This window comes from Salvelinus alpinus, chromosome 6 (genome assembly GCF_045679555.1).
Source record: "Salvelinus alpinus chromosome 6, SLU_Salpinus.1, whole genome shotgun sequence".
Lineage (NCBI taxonomy): Eukaryota > Metazoa > Chordata > Actinopteri > Salmoniformes > Salmonidae > Salvelinus > Salvelinus alpinus.
Window position 1 is genome coordinate 37,237,389 of NC_092091.1, and position 18,211 is coordinate 37,255,599.

Genomic DNA, 18,211 nt, shown 5'->3' on the forward strand with positions numbered 1-18,211 from the left:
TCGGCTTGTGCCTGCTGTAGCTAATGTAAGCTAACTAGCAAGATGACGGTAATGTTGTTGCTAGTTAGCTAGAATTTGAAGTAATCCCTTGTTGATACTAACCAGATGGCCACAACTACATAACTAGCTTAATTAAATCACAATGGATTCATTTTTTTAACGAAGCAGCTGCCGGTTAGCTGTCAAGTAGCTAGCAAGCTCTGTCATGCTAATTGACGATGCTAACCATTTTGCTAACATTAGCTTGCAAGCGAACTGGCACTGGCGACATGGGATAATGGAGAGTGAATTGCATTATTGCTTCATCATCTTGCTAGATAGCTAGCTTGGTAAAGCATTTAGTGTTCTGTGCATTGTGCTGCATTTACCACCCCATTCTTTTCATATGAAGTGTACACTACATGACCAAAGGTATGTGGACACCTGCTCGTCAAACATCTCGTTCCAAAGTCATGGGCATTAGTATGGAGTTCGTCTCTCCTTTGCTGCTATAATAGCCTCCTGTCACACCCTTAGTTATCTTTGTTTTCTTTATTATTTTGGTTAGGTCAGGGTGTGACGAGGGTGGCATGGGTGTTTTTTGTCTTGTCTATGGGTTTTATATATCTATGGGGTTTTGGTATTGTATAGGGTTTATGTATGTCTAGGTGTGTGTAGTTAGTCTAGGCATATGTAGGTCTATGGTGGCCTGGATTGGTTCCCAATCAGAGGCAGCTGTTGATCGTTGTCTCTGATTGGGGATCCTATTTAGGTTGCCATTTTCCAGTTTAGTTTGTGGGTTATTGTCTATGGTTAGTTACCTGTGTCTGCACTTTATATATATATATATATATATATATATATATATATATATATATATATATATATATATATATATATATATACAGTGGGGAGAACAAGTATTTGATACACTGCCGATTTTGCAGGTTTTCCTACTTACAAAGCATGTAGAGGTCTGTAATTTTTATCATAGGTACACTTCAACTGTGAGAGACGGAATCTAAAACAAAAATCCAGAAAATCACATTGTATGATTTTTAAGTAATTAATTTGCATTTTATTGCAAGACATAAGTATTTGATCACCTTCCAACCAGTAAGAATTCCGGCTCTCACAAACCTGTTAGTTTTTCTTTAAGAAGCCCTCCTGTTCTCCACTCATTACCTGTATTAACTGCACCTGTTTGAACTCGTTACCTGTATAAAAGACACCTGTCCACACGCTCAATCAAACAGACTCCAACCTCTCCACAATGGCCAAGACCAGAGAGCTGTGTAAGGACATCAGGGATAAAATTGTAGACCTGCACAAGGCTGGGATGGGCTACAGGACAATAGGCAAGCAGCTTGGTGAGAAGGCAACAACTGTTGGCGCAATTATTAGAAAATGGAAGAAGTTCAAGATGACGGTCAATCATCCTCGGTCTGGGGCTCCATGCAAGATCTCACCTCGTGGGGCATCAATGATCATGAGGAAGGTGAGGGATCAGCCCAGAACTACACGGCAGGACCTGGTCAATGACCTGAAGAGAGCTGGGACCACAGTCTCAAAGAAAACCATTAGTAACACACTATGCCGTCATGGATTAAAATACTGCAGCGCACGCAAGGTCCCCCTGCTCAAGCCAGGGCATGTCCAGGCCCGTCTGAAGTTTGCCAATGACCATCTGGATGATCCAGAGGAAGAATGGGAGAAGGTCATGTGGTCTGATGAGACAAAAATTGAGCTTTTTGGTCTAAACTCCACTCGACGTGTTTGGAGGAAGAAGAAGGATGAGTACAACCCCAAGAACACCATCCCAACCGTGAAGCGTGGAGGTGGAAACATCATTCTTTGGGGATGCTTTTCTGCAAAGGGGACAGGACGACTGCACCGTATTGAGGGGAGGATGGATGGGGCCATGTATCGCGAGATCTTGGCCAACGACCTCCTTCCCTCAGTAAGAGCATTGAAGATGGGTCGTGGCTGGGTCTTCCAGCATGACAACGACCCGAAACACACAGCCAGGGAAACTAAGGAGTGGCTCCGTAAGAAGCATCTGAAGTTCCTGGAGTGGCCTAGCCAGTCTCCAGACCTGAACCCAATAGAAAATCTTTGGAGGGCGCTGAAAGTCCGTATTGCCCAGCGACAGCCCCGAAACCTGAAGGATCTGGAGAAGGTCTGTATGGAGGAGTGGGACAAAATCCCTGCTGCAGTGTGTGCAAACCTGGTCAAGAACTCCAGGAAACGTATGATCTCTGTAATTGCAAACAAAGGTTTCTGTACCAAATATTAAGTTCTGCTTTTCTGATGTATCAAATACTTATGTCATGCAATAAAATGCAAATTAATTACTTAAAAATCATACAATGTGATTTTCTGGATTTTTGTTTTAGATTCCGTGTCTCACAGTTGAAGTGTACCTATGATAAAAATTACAGACCTCTACATGCTTTGTAAGTAGGAAAACCTGCAAAATCGGCAGTGTATCAAATACTTGTTCTCCCCACTGTATATATATATAGCGTGTTTGTTCGTTAATAAATAGAAGAATGTATTCACATCACGCTGCGCCTTGGTCTCCTCCATTCAACGAACGTGACACCTCCACTCTTCTGGAAAGGATTTCCACAAGAGCATTAGTGAGGTTGGGCACTGATGTTGGGCAGTTAGGCCTGGCTCGCAGTCGGCGTTCCAATTCATCCCAAAGGTGTTCGATGGGTTTGAGGTCAGGGCTCTATGTAGGCCAGTCAAGTTCTTCCACACCGATCTCGACAAACCATTTCTGTATGGACCTCGCTTTGTGCACAGGGGCATTTTCATGCAGGAAAGGGCCTTCCCCAAACTGTTTGCTCAAAGTTGGATGCACAGAATCGTCTAGAATGCCACTGTATGCTGCAGCGTTAAGATTTCATTTCACTGGAACTAAGGAGCTTAGCCCGAACCATGAAAAACAGCCACAGACCATTATTCCTCCTCCACCAAACTTTACAGTTGGCACTATGCATATGGGCAGGTAGCATCCGTCGAGCTGCCAGATGATTAAGCGTGATTTATCACTCCAGAGCATGTGTTTCCACTGCTACAGAGTCAAATGGAGGTGAGTTTACACCACTCCAGCCGACTTTTGGCATTGCACATTGGTAATTTTAAGCTTGTGTATGGCTGCTCGGTCATGGAAACCCATTTCATGAAGCTCCTGACAAACAGCCTGCGTTGCCTTGCTTCCAGAGGCAGTTTTGAACTCAGTATTGAGTGTTGCGGTCACATTCATTGAGCTTGTGTGGCCTACTACTTCATCACTGAGCCGTTGTTGCTGCTAGATGTTTCCACTTCACAAAAACAGCACTTACAGTTGACCGGGGCAGTTCTAGCAGGGCAGAAATTTGACGAACTTACTTGTTGGAAAGGTGGCATCCTATGACAGTGCCACGTTGAAAGTCACTGAGCTTTCAGTAAGGCCATTCTATTGCCAATGTTTGTCTATGGAGATTGCATGGCTGTGTGCTCGATTTTATACACCTGTCAGCAACGGGTGTGGCAGAAATAGCCACATCCACTAATTTGAATGGGTTTCCACATACTTGTGTATATAGTGTATGTGACTGCCTACAGTAGCTAGCTAACTTATGACCAGGTGTAGATTATCAAACAGAAACCTAATAAAACAAAAACGTATTCAAGCACAAAACGCCTTAGCTAGATGTAAAAGATGTAAAGACTTGTTCTAGAAAATAAAGCTCTATTCTGCACATAGTTGGCAGGTCTAGCTACATTTTCCAGTTAAATTAACACTCAAAACTCACCCACAAGTCCTTAAAACTAACCCAACATTTGTTGGTTGCAACAATTACATGTATCCAATAGGAGTCTCCATAATGGCAATCTAAATACACTGGTACAATTGCTTTACCTTGTTCTCTGCATTCTTTGTTATTGGTTTATGACACCAAATGATTTAATCTGAACTATAGAACGATTAATTGTTAATGGCTAAGATTATTATTTTTTGTTCAGAAAACATTATTGTGAAATGGTGTTAACACAATGTTAAACATTGAAATAGTGTTAATACAAGTCACATTGCTATTTCTTTTTTGTACTTTCAACTGGAGTATAAAAATCAAAATGCCCCAACAGTTTGCTTTATTGGGTTCTTTAATTTAATAAAATATGTAAATTCATGTATTGCTCCAGCTGGATATCCCAGTCTTCCATCCCTTGGAGCAAGATGGAAAGGAAAGAGAGAGAGGAGATCCATCATGAGTCCAGTACATCAATAGTTTTATTCTAATAGTAGGGGGTGGATTACACCAGGAAAAGGAACCTCTTTTTCCATTTTTCTTGTCACTTCTGTAGGCTCCCCCACGTGGAGGTTCGTGCTCTCTGATTGGCTCAAAGTCAAGACCTCAACCACTGAAGAGCATTGCGATTCTACAAGTAGACACGGAAGATTTGTCTGTACCAGGTTGGTACACTGTAGGGAAGTATTTTGTTCTAGCAAGAGGGAATGGCCTCCTGCTGTGCCAAGTACCTACGATAGTCAGATTTCTCGGTGTGTCTGTACCATTATTTGAATGGTCTTTACTGTAGCTCTATTCTATTTTTTCAGACAGGTTGAGTTTAAACTGACAATCAATGAGTGTTCTTTTTAAACTCCTTCACCTCACAAACAGGATTAGCGTTCCAGCTGGTTAGAGAGAGTCAGTCTGCATGTTTTCAGGCAAATAACGACTTCTACATACTCAAGACATGCTTTGCTAAACCCCCACCCAACCCAACCCCACCCCACCCAACCCCTCTGTCTCTCTGTCTTCTCGGCCGCTCAGTGCCAGGTTAGGTGGGAGAGAGGTGGAGGAGTCTCGTTCTACCTGTGTAAAATCAAACCTGCAACAAACTCTCCCATTGGCTCAGACCCCTGAAAACGCCTCCCTCAAACCCTGGCTTGAAACTCAACACCTGTGACGTCACAGTATAGCATTGGCGGTGGCTTTGCTGGCCTGTTCAGAACTCTGTGGGTATTCATTGGAGAGTGTCCCAGGAGAGATCGAGCTCCAGTGACCCCGGCAAGGCTCCCACACTGTTGGTAGGATTCAGTGGAATCTTTACAGACGGTGGCCATTTCACACAGCACAGTAAGGAGAGGGCCAGGCAGCTCGAGGCAAAGGAGTAAAGACACAACCAGAGACTACTTAGCAGCCAACCTGAAATGCTGCAACCTTCCTTCTTTCCCAGTTTCTTTCCCTCCACCTGTAGTGGCTAGTCCCCACCACCCTGGGCTCTCTCTCTCTCTCTCTCTCTCTGACTTCAAACTGTCTGAGGTTTTGTGCTAAAGGACTAAAGGATATTGAGTAGAATCTTGTATGTATTTTTGAGGAATGACAGCAGTTTCAAAGACAAGTTTTATTTCCTGAGGAGTTTCCTTTATTGTGTATTTTTCATTTGGACCTTGACATGGGTAAGTGTGGCTCTTTACTGCATTTCGTTTTGTTGTTCTGAAAATGTGTTATATAGCAGAAGTGGTCAAGTGCAAAGAATTTGAAGGAAAGTTGGTATTGGATGAATTTATATTTTGGTGATTAAAGCGATTCTCAGTTTTCTAGGTGTCATTTTATCTAGAGCCAGATTTGTCTGTCTGGTCTTGTTAGAATTGCAAATTCTGACTTCAACTGTTTCTGTCTGTTAACAAAGTAACCCCACCTGGTCAAAGTAAACGCACGTACAAACACACAAAGCAGTCACAGAGCGTTAACTAAAGACTAGCACCTCTAATAGTTGTCCTCTGGCCAATCTTTGCCCTGAGATACCTTGTACTAAGGTGAGACTAAGTTGCCAAGTTGAGAGTTTGTGTGTGAGCATGTAGATTCAAGGGGCCTGTGTGTGTTCTCCACAAGTCCCCATCTTCCATGGTAATATTAGGATACTTCACCCAAACCAGTATCTATACTATCCCTGTAGTTTTTAAAATAACAACCTCAGTTTTAGAGAGAAAGCTCTATTTGTTTCGCAACTTGGCGTTAATGCAGTAGATACAGATTCAAGAGGTTAAATAAAGCAATTGTAATTCAACTTTTTATTGTGCCTGCCTGCTTGGGGAAATCAAAATATATTATTCTGAAGATAAGGAATAAAAGCATAATTTTTTGGTGAATGTTCCGCATGAAAGATAGTATACAGTGTGTGGCTTAATGAGAACATTCATTTTTTTTTTCAAAAGGGATATACACTACCGTTCAGAAGTTTGGGGTCACTTAGAAATAGGAGCTAGCAAGAGGACAAGTACATTAGAGTGTCTAGTTCGAGAAACAGATGCCTCACAAGTCCTCAACTGACAGCTTCATTAAATAGTACCCGCAAAACACCAGTCTCAACGTCAACAGTAAAGAGGCGACTCCGGGATGCTGGCCTTCTAGGCAGAGTTCCTCTGTCCAGTGTCTGTGTTGTTTTGCCCATCTTAATCTTTTATTTTTATTGGCCAGTCTGAGATGTGTCTTTTTCTTTGCAACTCTGCCTAGAAGGCCAGCATCCCAGAGTCGCCTCTTCACTGTTGACGTTGAAGACACTCTAATGTACTTGTCCTCTTGCTCAGTTGTGCACCGAGGCCTCCCACACCTCTTTCTATTCTGGTTAGAGCCAGTTTGCGCTCTTCTGTGAAGGGTGTAGTACACAGCGTTGTATGAGATCTTTAGTTTCTTGGCAATTTTACGCATGGAATAGCCTTCATTTCTCGGAACAAGAATAGACTGACGAGTTTCAGAAGAAAGTTCTTTGTTTCTGGCCATTTTGAGCCTGTAATGGAACCCACAAATGCTGATGCTCCAGATACTCAACTAGTCCAAAGAAGGCCAGTTTTATTGCTTCTTTAAATCAGCACAAATGTTTTAAGCTGTGCTAACATAATTGTAAAAGGGTTTTCTAATGATCAATTTGCCTTTTTAAATGATGAACTTAGATTAGCTAACACAACGTGCCATTTCTTTCAAAACAAGAACATTTCTAAGTGACCCCAAACTTTTTAAAGGTAGTGTAAGTAGTCAAATGAAACAAAGAAAATAGGCTAGTTTCTATAAACTGGTCAACCCGTTCTTCTTTCATTGATAATACACTCCATCAGATAGACATGTATTTGGGTGAAAAGGTCGTTTCCTTGAACAAGCTGTATCTTACTTTGTTCACCAGAGAACTGGTAGCTTCTCAAGGGAGAGATTACATTTCAGCAGCTAGGCATACGGCTGTGTCCCAAATGGCACCCTATTTCCTATGTAGTGCACATATTTTGACAAGGGCCCATATGCCATTTGGGGCACAGCCTACGTCCTTCAACCAGCCTATTGTAAGCAGGCTAATTCAACAGTCCCTCTCTACAGTCTGTTAGTCTTTTATTTAGAGATGTCACCATTTACCTCTCGGTGGCCTATATGTTGCTATACCTCACTTTGGGGCCGCGTCACAGCCAGCTAGCTCCTATTCATAATGACACAGTCTGTGTGTTTGTGCAGGTGACCCCTAGCTAACAGAGGAAAGATCTCTACGGGTCCATACAGGCAGTGAACAAATTCCAGTAGTGAGCAGTTCTGGACACAAATTGGTGCGCCTGGCCCCTACTACTATACTCTGTTCAGCCCCTGAGCCCCCCGTCTGCCTGTGTCATCCACCCTGGCCCCCAGCCCGGTGCCATACAGCAGGAATCTGAGAGCAGGCTTTGCTGTGCTCAGGGCAGGTTAATTGCGTTGCAGATTCCTCCACTAATGGAGCTAATCCCTGTAAAACAACACATTTCACATTTGAGGAGGCTATGTTTGTGTTCTAGTATGCAGGTTAGGATTTTTCATCATGAATCTTGGTTCTGAATGCAGCTCTGCACAGTGGTCATTAAATCTGATTTTAACCCTAACACTAACCTTAACAATAATTTTAACCTCATGCTAACCCTAGTGCCTAACCCTTTCCTTTCTTTAGGATTGGGGGGTCCCCTGCGGGACGGTTGAGCTAACATAGGCTAAAGCGATTAGCATGAGGATGTAAGTAACAAGAACATTTCCCAGGACATAGACATATCTGATATTGTCAGAAAGCTTACATTCGTGTTAATCTAACTGCACTGTCCAATTTTCAGTAGCTATTACAGTGAAATAATGCCATACTATTGTTTGAGGAGTGCACAATTTTGAACATGAAAAGTTATAAATAAACAAATTAGGCACATTTGGGCTGTCTTGATACAACATTTTTAACATAAATATAATGGTTCATTGGATCAGATTAAAACTTTGCCCATACACTGCTGCCATCTAGTGGCCAATATCTACATTTCACCTGGGCTGGAATAATACATTATGACCTTTCTCTTGCATTTCAAAGATGATGGTACAAAAAAAATACAAAGAAATTCTCTTTTACCAGATCTAATATGTTATATTCTCCTACATGTCACGTAGAGAGCGACACATTTATGGAAAGACACTCGTGACTTACACACAAAGAATATACATGCACACAAAGACATACAAGCAAGAACGTACATGCACGCACAGACACAGGTTGTAGCCTGGGGTTTAAGTGTAACGGTTTACCATAGTTTGATGTGGATCAACCAAAGTTTCTCTGTGACACTAGTAATTTGGTTTTCTTATGAAGGCAGTCTTTCTGTTTATGTCTCTGCTCTTTGAAGTGGGGATTCAAAGGCCTCTCCCTCCAACCATAAGCTTTTGAAGAAGATTTCAAAATAGATTGAATTTAATCACCATTTGATTATCAAGCCTTCGCTATTTATGATAGTGACTGTCTGTGGATGAGTCCCAAATAACATCCAACACAAAAATTGTGTAGTATTTCAAAAATAGTGCACTATGCAGGGAATGCCATTTTCAAAAAGTGAATCTATTGCTCGTCTTGTCTGAAATGGGAGCCGCCCATCTGGCAGTTGGACACACCAATTAGGCTTGATCCGGCTCATGCTTGTCAAAGTGTTTCATAAACCAGTGTTCATCCCCATTCTGAACCACAAAGTAACCTACAAGGCAATGAACACGTGAGGCTATAGAGTGCCTGTATGAGCAGGGGCTCTTTTGTGGTCGAGGCTCTCTAAACTTTCTCAACTCATTTACCTAAAACAATATTTTTTCTCTCCCATGTCTTGACACTGTTATTGATATGGAGGTTTGTGTCAGTGTACCGGGAAGCCTCTCCATCAAGTCTCCCTTCTTCTTCATTTTCTATTGGCCAGCTCAGGTAGCTCAGCAACGGGAGAAACCATGAAGTGTCTTTGAAATGGTATAAGGAGATGTGAAGGCCCAACCTGGGGGTGGCCCATCCTGGGGGTGTCCCCCCCAAATGGCACCCCATTCCCTTTATAGTACACTACTTTTGACCAGAGCCCTATGGGCCCTGGTCAAAAGTAGTGCACTAAAAAGAGAGTAGGGGGCCATTTGGGACAAATTATAGGCTCCATCCAGAGAGCAACAGACAGGCTGAGGATTCCTGTCCAGACACGCCATGTGAATGCAGAGAGAGAGAGCTGGCTGTGATGACTGTGTCCTAAGAGAAAACAGCCATACTCCATGTTATATGTTCACTTCACAAGCCTAGCAGTTTGCACAATGTAACAATAAAATTGAGGTATTGTAAGGGGGATGGGTTCTTTAAGTATGTTTCATCATTCATGTACAGTACAGTGGTTCTTCCTTTAAAAGTTTTCAGCTTATGCTGCAACCATTTGTGGTAGATGGTGGCAGATTGTGGTAAATTGTGTCATTCTGGCAACAATGGCTTACACTTAAATAATGTACCATAGAATTCTGCGGCACCCCGCAAGCTGTGCTGCAGTACCCCGCAACTTTTAAAGGAAGAACCACTGTATTTGTGTGATTCATCTATGATTCTTGTATGAGACATGCATGACACATGTGTCGTGAAAACCTTCTCTGCCTTTTCTCACAGTTTATCAAATTATACATTTAGGCAATGCATGAAGGCTAATTAGGCTACATTTTACTATTATTGATAGCTAGCTAGCTACATTGAAGCAGAGCAGAATCACAGTGATATGCAGTGCCTTCAGGAAATATTCATACCCCTTGACTTATTCCACATTTAGTTGTGTTACAGCCTGAATTCAAAAATGGATGACATTTTTGTCTCACCCATCTACACAAAATACCCCATAATGACAAAGTGAGAACATATTTTTTGACATTTTTGCAAACTTATTGAAAATGAAATACAGAAATATATACAGTGGGGAGAACAAGTATTTGATACACTGACAATTTTGCAGGTTTTCCTACTTACAAAGCATGTAGAGGTCTGTAATTTTTATCATAGGTACACTTCAACTGTGAGAGACGGAATCTAAAACAAAAATCCAGAAAATCACATTGTATGATTTTTAAGTAATTAATTTGCATTTTATTGCATGACATAAGTATTTGATACATCAGAAAAGCAGAACTGAATATTTGGTACAGAAACCTTAGTTTGCAATTACAGAGATCATACGTTTCCTGTAGTTCTTGACCAGGTTTGCACACACTGCAGCAGGGATTTTGGCCCACTCCTCCATACAGACCTTCTCCAGATCCTTCAGGTTTCGGGGCTGTCGCTGGGCAATACGGACTTTCGGCTCCCTCCAAAGATTTTCTATTGGGTTCAGGTCTGGAGACTGGCTAGGCCACTCCAGGACCTTGAGATGCTTCTTACGGAGCCACTCCTTAGTTGCCCTGGCTGTGTGTTTCGGGTCGTTGTCATGCTGGAAGACCCAGCCACGACCCATCTTCAATGCTCTTACTGAGGGAAGGAGGTTGTTGGTCAAGATCTCGCGATACATGGCCCCATCCATCCTCCCTTCAATACGGTGCAGTCGTCCTGTCCCCTTTGCAGAAAAGCATCCCCAAAGAATGATGTTTCCACCTCCATGCTTCACGGTTGGGATGGTGTTCTTGGGGTTGTACTCATCCTTCTATTCCTCCAAACACGGCGAGTGGAGTTTAGAGCAAAAAGCTCTATTTTTGTCTCATCAGACCACATGACCTTCTCCCATTCCTCCTCTGGATCATCCAGATGGTCATTGGCAAACTTCAGACGGGCCTGGACATGCGCTGGCTTGAGCAGGGGGACCTTGCGTGCGCTGCAGGATTTTAATCCATGACGGCGTAGTGTGTTACTAATGGTTTTCTTTGAGACTGTGGTCCCAGCTCTCTTCAGGTCATTGACCAGGTCCTGCCGTGTAGTTCTGGGCTGATCCCTCACATTCCTCATGATCATTGATGCCCCACGAGGTGAGATCTTGCATGGAGCCCCAGACCGAGGGTGATTGACCGTCATCTTGAACTTCTTCCATTTTCTAATAATTGTGCCAACAGTTGTTGCCTTCTCACCAAGCTGCTTGGCTATTGTCCTGTAGCCCATCCCAGCCTTGTACAGGTCTACAATTTATCCCTGATGTCCTTACACAGCTCTCTGGTCTTGGCCATTGTGGAGAGGTTGGAGTCTGTTTGATTGAGTGTGTGGACAGGTGCCTTTTATACAGGTAACGAGTTCAAACAGGTGCAGTTAATACAGGTAATGAGTGGAGAACAGGAGGGCTTCTTAAAGAAAAACTAACAGGTCTGTGAGAGCCGGAATTCTTACTGGTTGGTAGGTGATCAAATACTTATGTCATGCAATAAAATGCAAATTAATTACTTAAAAATCATACAATGTGATTTTCTGGATTTTTGTTTTAGATTCCGTCTCTCACAGTTGAAGTGTACCTATGATAAAAATGACAGACCTCTACATGCTTTGTAAGTAGGAAAACCTGCAAAATCGGCAGTGTATCAAATACTTGTTCTCCCCATTGTAATTTACGTCAGTGGAGGCCCCTGAGGGCAGGACGGCTCATAATAATGGCCGGAATGTAGTGAATGAAATGGTATCAAACCATTTTTTTTGGTGCGGGGGTGGTTATGTGTTTGATACCATTTAATTTATTCCATTCCAGCAATCTAAGAGCTTTGAACACCTGGAATGTACAATATTTGTGACTCACCACCTGGATTTGGTCGTATGTAGCAACATTTGAAATTGTGTTTTTTACATTGGATAAAAGTAGACACTACAAAATAGTATATCATACACTAAATATGAGGAACAATGGAAAAGTAATTCTGCTTTGAAAGTTGATAAACTTGTAAACTAACTTTTGAGAAAATGGCCTTTGAATGTTTTGGTATCTAATGAAGAGCTCTTCTACACCCATTCAGCATCGCTCACCCCCTCTTAAGCTTTTGCCCCACCCATCTCGTTTCACTGTCGGAGCGTTCAGAGCGCACAGTTGACGCTCTGGCCGATGATTTGTTTACCTCTCGATAACAATAAAACAGCCTAACCAGCTCTGCTGGCAACAATTTCATTACGCTTTTTTGCCAATGTTTACTGACACCGACATATTCAATGAGTGTTGTACACTTTAGCTTAAGACATGTAGCTAGCTAGCTACATAAACAATGAACCTAGCTAGGTAAACAACGTGTAAGATTACACACTATGTAACATTAGCTAGCGAGCCAGCCAGCTAACATTAGCTAGTTAAACAACAATGAACATAGTGCCAAATCATGTCGTTTCTACCCTGCATGAATCTGCTGGGAGCTAACCAACCAGGTTCAATGTTAGCTAGCTAATATTAGGCTCTAACTAGCAAAGCAAAGCAAATGGCTCTGGGATATAAATAATATCTTCATACACGTAACATTAGCAAGGGAGCCAGCCAGCTAACGTTAGCTAGCTACCTAACAGTACACTTTAGCTTGAAATGAGACCACTTTCCGTCAAAATTAGACATGTGTAATATCTGAAAATATTTCTAGCTAGAACAGCTTGACGGACGTGTTTCTCTGACATGGATGCCATGCCACTGTTGCCCTTAGTTTGAAAATGTAATCCGGAGACAGGTGTTTTCTCCATCTCTTTAGCTAGCTTACTCTAATTCCACTGATTCCAAAACTCAATCCTCCAGAAAGTGGAGAACAACACACAGAAAGTGGAGAATAACACTTATGCAGCTCCACTACATGATACATAAAAAAAAAAGCTGAGTTCGACAGGATTACCAACACAGACTGACCAGCTCAAATAGACAGAAACCTGCTATATTGCAAACCAATCCAAACTCCTCTCTCTGCATGTCCAGCCCACTCATTATCTTTGCCAAGCATTGCTAGTGGGAAGGTTACTGACTTTTTCTGTGGCTTAACAAGGCTTGTTATTTAACAATTGTATTCGTATTTAGAGATGGCATACACATAGGTTATAAAGGCACATGAAAGTTCAAATGTTACAGAAAACATTTCTGACCAAAAAACACATTTTGATTTAAAAAAATACATTCAAATAGCTCATCTGTGAAGTCGTTAATTGTGACATATGCCTAGTTTCCTGAAATGGGGATCAGTGTCGTCGTTGTCCACCCCCCCCCCCCCCCCCCGCGGGACAGTTGAGCTAACGTAGGCTAATGTGATTAGCATGAGGTTGTAAGTAACAAGAACATTTCCCAGGATATAGACATACCTGATACAGTGGCTTGCGAAAGTATTCACCCCCCTTGGCATTTTTCCTATTTTGTTGCCTTACAACCTGGAATTAAAATAGGTTTTTTGGGGTTTGTTTCATTTGATTTACACAACATGCCAACCAATTTGAAGATGCAAAATATATTTTATTGTGAAACAAACAAGAAATACAAGAAAAAACAGAACACTTGAGTGTGCATAACTATTCACCCACCCCAAAGTCAATACTTTTTAGAGCACCCTTTTGCAGCAATTACAGCTGCAAGTCTCTTGGGGTATGTCTCCAAAAACTGGGTACATCTAGCCACTGGGATTTTTCCCCATTTTTCAAGGCAAAACTGCTCCAGCTCCTTCAAGTTGGAATGGGTTCCGCTGGTGTACAGCAATCTTTAAGTCTTACCACAGATTCTTAATTGGATTGAGGTCTGAGCTTTGACTAGGCCATTCCAATACATTTAAATGTTTCCCCTTAAACCACTCAAGTGTTGCTTTAGCAGTATGCTTAGGGTCATTGTCCTGTTGGAAGGTCAACCTCCATCCCAGTCTCAAATCTCTTGAAGACTGAAACAGAATTTCCCTGTATTTAGCACCATCCATCATTCCTTCAATTCTGACCAGCTTCCCAGTCCCTGCAGATGAAAAATGATGGTGTTCTCGGGGTGATGGGAGGTGTTGGGTTTGCGCCAGACATAGCATTTTCCTTGATGGCCAAAAAGCGCAAATTTAGTCTCATCTGACCAGTCTACCTTCTTCTATATGTTTGGGGAGTTTCCCACATGCCTTTTGGTGAACACCAAATGCATTTGCTTATTTTTTTCTTCAAGCAATGTTTTTTTTGTTCAAACAATGTTTTTTTTCTGACCACTCTTCCGTAAAGCCCAGCTCTGTGGAGTCTATGGCTTAAAGTGGTCCTATTGACAGATACTCCAATCTCCGCTGTGGAGCTTTGCAGCTCCTTCAGGGTTATATTTTGTCTCTTTGTTGCCTCTCTGATTAATGCCCTCCTTGCCTGGTCCGTGAGTTTTGGTGGGTTGCCCTCTCTTGGTAGGTTTGTTGTGGTGCCATATTCTTTCCCTTTTTTAATAATGGATTTAATGGTGCTCCGTGGGATGTTCAAAGTTTCGGATATTTTTTTGTAACCCAACCCTGATCTGTACTTCTCCACAACTTTGTTTCTGACCTGTTTGGAGAACACCTTGGTCTTCATGGTGCCACTTGTTTGGTGGTGCCCCTTGCTTAGTGGTGTTGCAGACTCTGGGGCCTTTTAGAACAGGTGTATATATACTGAGATCATGTGGCAGGTCATGTGACACTTAGATTGCACACAGGTGGACTTTATTTAACTAATTATGTGACTTCTGAAGATGATTGGTTCCACGAGATCTTATTTCGGGGCTTCATAGCAAAGGTGGTGAATTCATATGCACGCGTCACTTTTCTGTTTAGATTCTTTTGAACCAAGTTATTTTTTTTATTTCACTTCACCAATCTGGACTATTTTCTTTGTGTCAATTACATGATATCCAAATAAAAATCTATTTAAATTACAGGTTGTAATATAACAAAATAGGAAAAATGCAAAGGGGGTGAATTATTTTCCAAGCCACAGTGTGCTTGACAATCTCTGCCTCAGTATAGCATGATCAACTGTATCAAAAGCCTTCGAGAGATCAATAAAAAGTGAGACACAGTGCTGTTTTTTGTCAAGGGCTTCAGTGATGTCATTTAAAAGCTTCATGGCTGCTGCAATTGTGCTATGCTTCTTCCTGAAATACGATTGGAACATGGATAAAGTACAGTTAGTACATAGAAACTATTTTAGCTGTTCACTAGGGTTTCAAGTTTTTCCCCCAGGGGTGACAGCTTTGAGATTGGCCTAGAATTATTTAAAAGAGTTGGATCTCCCCCTTTTAAATGTGGTAGGACAAATGCTGATTTCCAGATCCTTGGAATTTCATTACATTCCAGGGTTAGATTGAATAGATATGTAAGTGGTTCAGCTATGAAATCAGCTGCCAGTTTTACAAATCAGGGATCATGAAGTTCAGGACCTGCAGGTTTTCTCTGATCTAAGGATTTCAGGGCTTTATGTACCTCCTGCAGAATGGCAAAAAGCTAAAAGTTTGACCAGCTCTCACCGGTTTATCCACACAGGGTTGTACAGAGACAGTGACTACTCAAACAGCCTACCAGATGATACAAAGTGCTCATTGAAACAATTCAGCATTTCAGTTTTGTCATATACAGCAATAGTCCTTCAATACACATGACGGTAATTCATTAACATTACTGTTACCAGACATAGACTTAATAGCCTTCCAAAACTTTCTAGGGTCATTCAGGTTATCAGCAGGTATATCTCTCTGGTCACCCCCAAAACCAATTCTTCCTTTGGCCGCCTCTCCTTCAAGTTCTCTGCTGCCAATGACTGGAACGAACTACAAAAATCTCTGAAACTGGAAACACTTATCTCCCTCACTAGCTTTAAGCACCAGCTGTCAGAGCAGCTCACAGATTACTACACCTGTACATAGCCTATCTATAATTTAGCCCAAACAACTACCTCTCCTCCTACTGTATTTATTTAGTTATTTATTTTGCTCCTTTGCACCCCATTATTTCTATCTCTACTTTGCACATTCTTCCACTGCAAATCTACCATTCCAGTGTTTTACTTGCTATAATGTATTTACTTCACCACCATGGCCTTTTTTTTGCCTTTACCTCCCTTCTCTCACCTCACTTGCTCACATTGTATATAGACTTATTTTTCTACTGTATTATTGACTGTATGTTTGTTTTACTCCATGTGTAACGCTGTGTTGTTGTACGTGTCGAACTGCTTTGCTTTATCTTGGCCAGGTCGCAATTGTAAATGAGAACTTGCTCTCAACTTGCCTACCTGGTTAAATAAAGGTGAAATAAATCAATCAGTGGTAACATACATCAAATATTCCTGATAAGAATACTTGTTTCGTAGCTGCCTAAAAAGAAGCAAATCAGCATTAGAACAGGATTTCCTTGCCTTAGCTCAGGCTAGATTATGTTTGTGAATAATACAAGACAGCTTGTAACTCTGAACCTGCGGAATGGGGCGTGTTTGTTTACTATTTGGAATTTCCAGGCAGTTTCCAAATAGGAATAAACTCAATCTTTCTCCAGTCAAAATAAAACTAATCTTGAAAGAAAGCCTGCTCATTAACACTATTACAATTTCTCTTATGAATAAAGTGTGGGATTGTCTTAGGGACCTTTGTGTTTCTAACAGCAACAACAGCACAATGGTCACTTAAATCATAACAGAAAACACCAACCGCAGAATATTTATGTGGAACATTTGTCAATATCAAATCAATCAGGGTAGATTTCTCTGGACATTTGAGATTTGGACCGGTGGTTGAGTTAACAACTGGGTAAGATTCATAAATGACAATACATTTTAAAATCATCAGACACCGACTTTAACCAACACCTACTGAGATCACCAATCAAGATAATTTCACTATAAAGAAGTTTAGACATAAGGTGCATCAGAGAAGAAAATGCATTATGAGAGCAGAGGGGGGTCTATAACAGCCAATCACAGTTATAGAGAGACCCTTTGAAACCTCAAGATTCAAAGCAAGAAATTCCAACTGTTTACAAATAGTTTCAGACTTGCCACACTTACAAAGAATTTAGTCTTTACATATATAGCCACACCCCCACCTTTCTATATACACCCCCACCCCCACTCGGTCAGTGCGATACACATTGTAACCATTTATACAAATATCCTTATCAAGAACAGACTGGCTGAGGTTTCAGAAAACACAATTGCATCAGTTGATTTAGGCTGCGTACATTTAAATGAAAAATACCAAGACCAGGTTTTAAATCAAAGGGGGTTTGGAGACACTGCATATCAGGGCCAGAGTTACAGTAGGTTTCACGTTACCTGATATCAACAAAAGAAGAATAACTTGGCGCCTCTGTTTAATAACCTTGAGCAGCTTCTCTTTTTTAATAAGAGACCTACTGCAAGCAAATTCTACAAGTGAGTTATCCAGACAATACAAGACAGTCATTTAAAACCATAAAACTTTGGTAGTGACACAAATTCTTACTGTTCACATCATGACACAAATGCAGTGAGTTACTGATAAAATTACAAAGTACCTAACAGTGTAGCATAGGAAGACAGATTGTGTCTTTGATCGGGAGAAGATGAGTGGTATATCAAGATCGGGGTCTCTCTGGTCTGTCGGTAAAATGGAGAGTGGAGTGACGACTTGCACCCCACTCGACCCCCCTTGATTCCAGAGCCAGAGGTGACAGGGGCCAGTCACCAGGCCGACACGACCCAGAAGCCACCTCTTCACAGCCTGACATTGGGCCGAGGATGTTGTGTCAAAGCTGGCAACAAACAAATAGTCACAGCCAATACTGTCATCTGGTACCAACATATTCATGTGTGTGTGAAGAAGTGGAGGCTCGTGGGAGGAGCTATAGGAGGACAGGCTCATTGTAATGGCTGGAATGGAATTAATGGCACCGAGTCAAGCATGTGGTTTCCATATGATTGATGCGTTTGATACCTTTCTATTTATTCCATTCCAGCCGTTACAATGACTGTCCTCCTATAGCTCCTCCCATCAGCCTCCTCTGGTGTGAAGGCAGAAAAGACAGGATGATAATCCATG

The 18,211-nt window shown here is 41.7% G+C and overlaps 1 protein-coding gene across 18 annotated transcripts in view; it reads left to right on the forward strand.

Annotated features, from left to right (window-relative positions):
* LOC139578647 (receptor-type tyrosine-protein phosphatase F-like) overlaps positions 1-18,211 on the forward strand; it is a 432,132-nt gene that overhangs the window by 90,486 nt on the left and 323,435 nt on the right. Inside the window, exon 1 of one of the 18 annotated variants that reach the window (XM_071406532.1) lies at positions 4,989-5,437. The exons of the other annotated variants lie outside the window; for them this stretch is intronic. The gene's annotated coding sequence lies outside the window, so the exon portion shown is untranslated. Of the gene's footprint in view, positions 1-4,988; positions 5,438-18,211 lie in introns of those variants that run through there. 18 annotated transcript variants of the gene reach the window in all.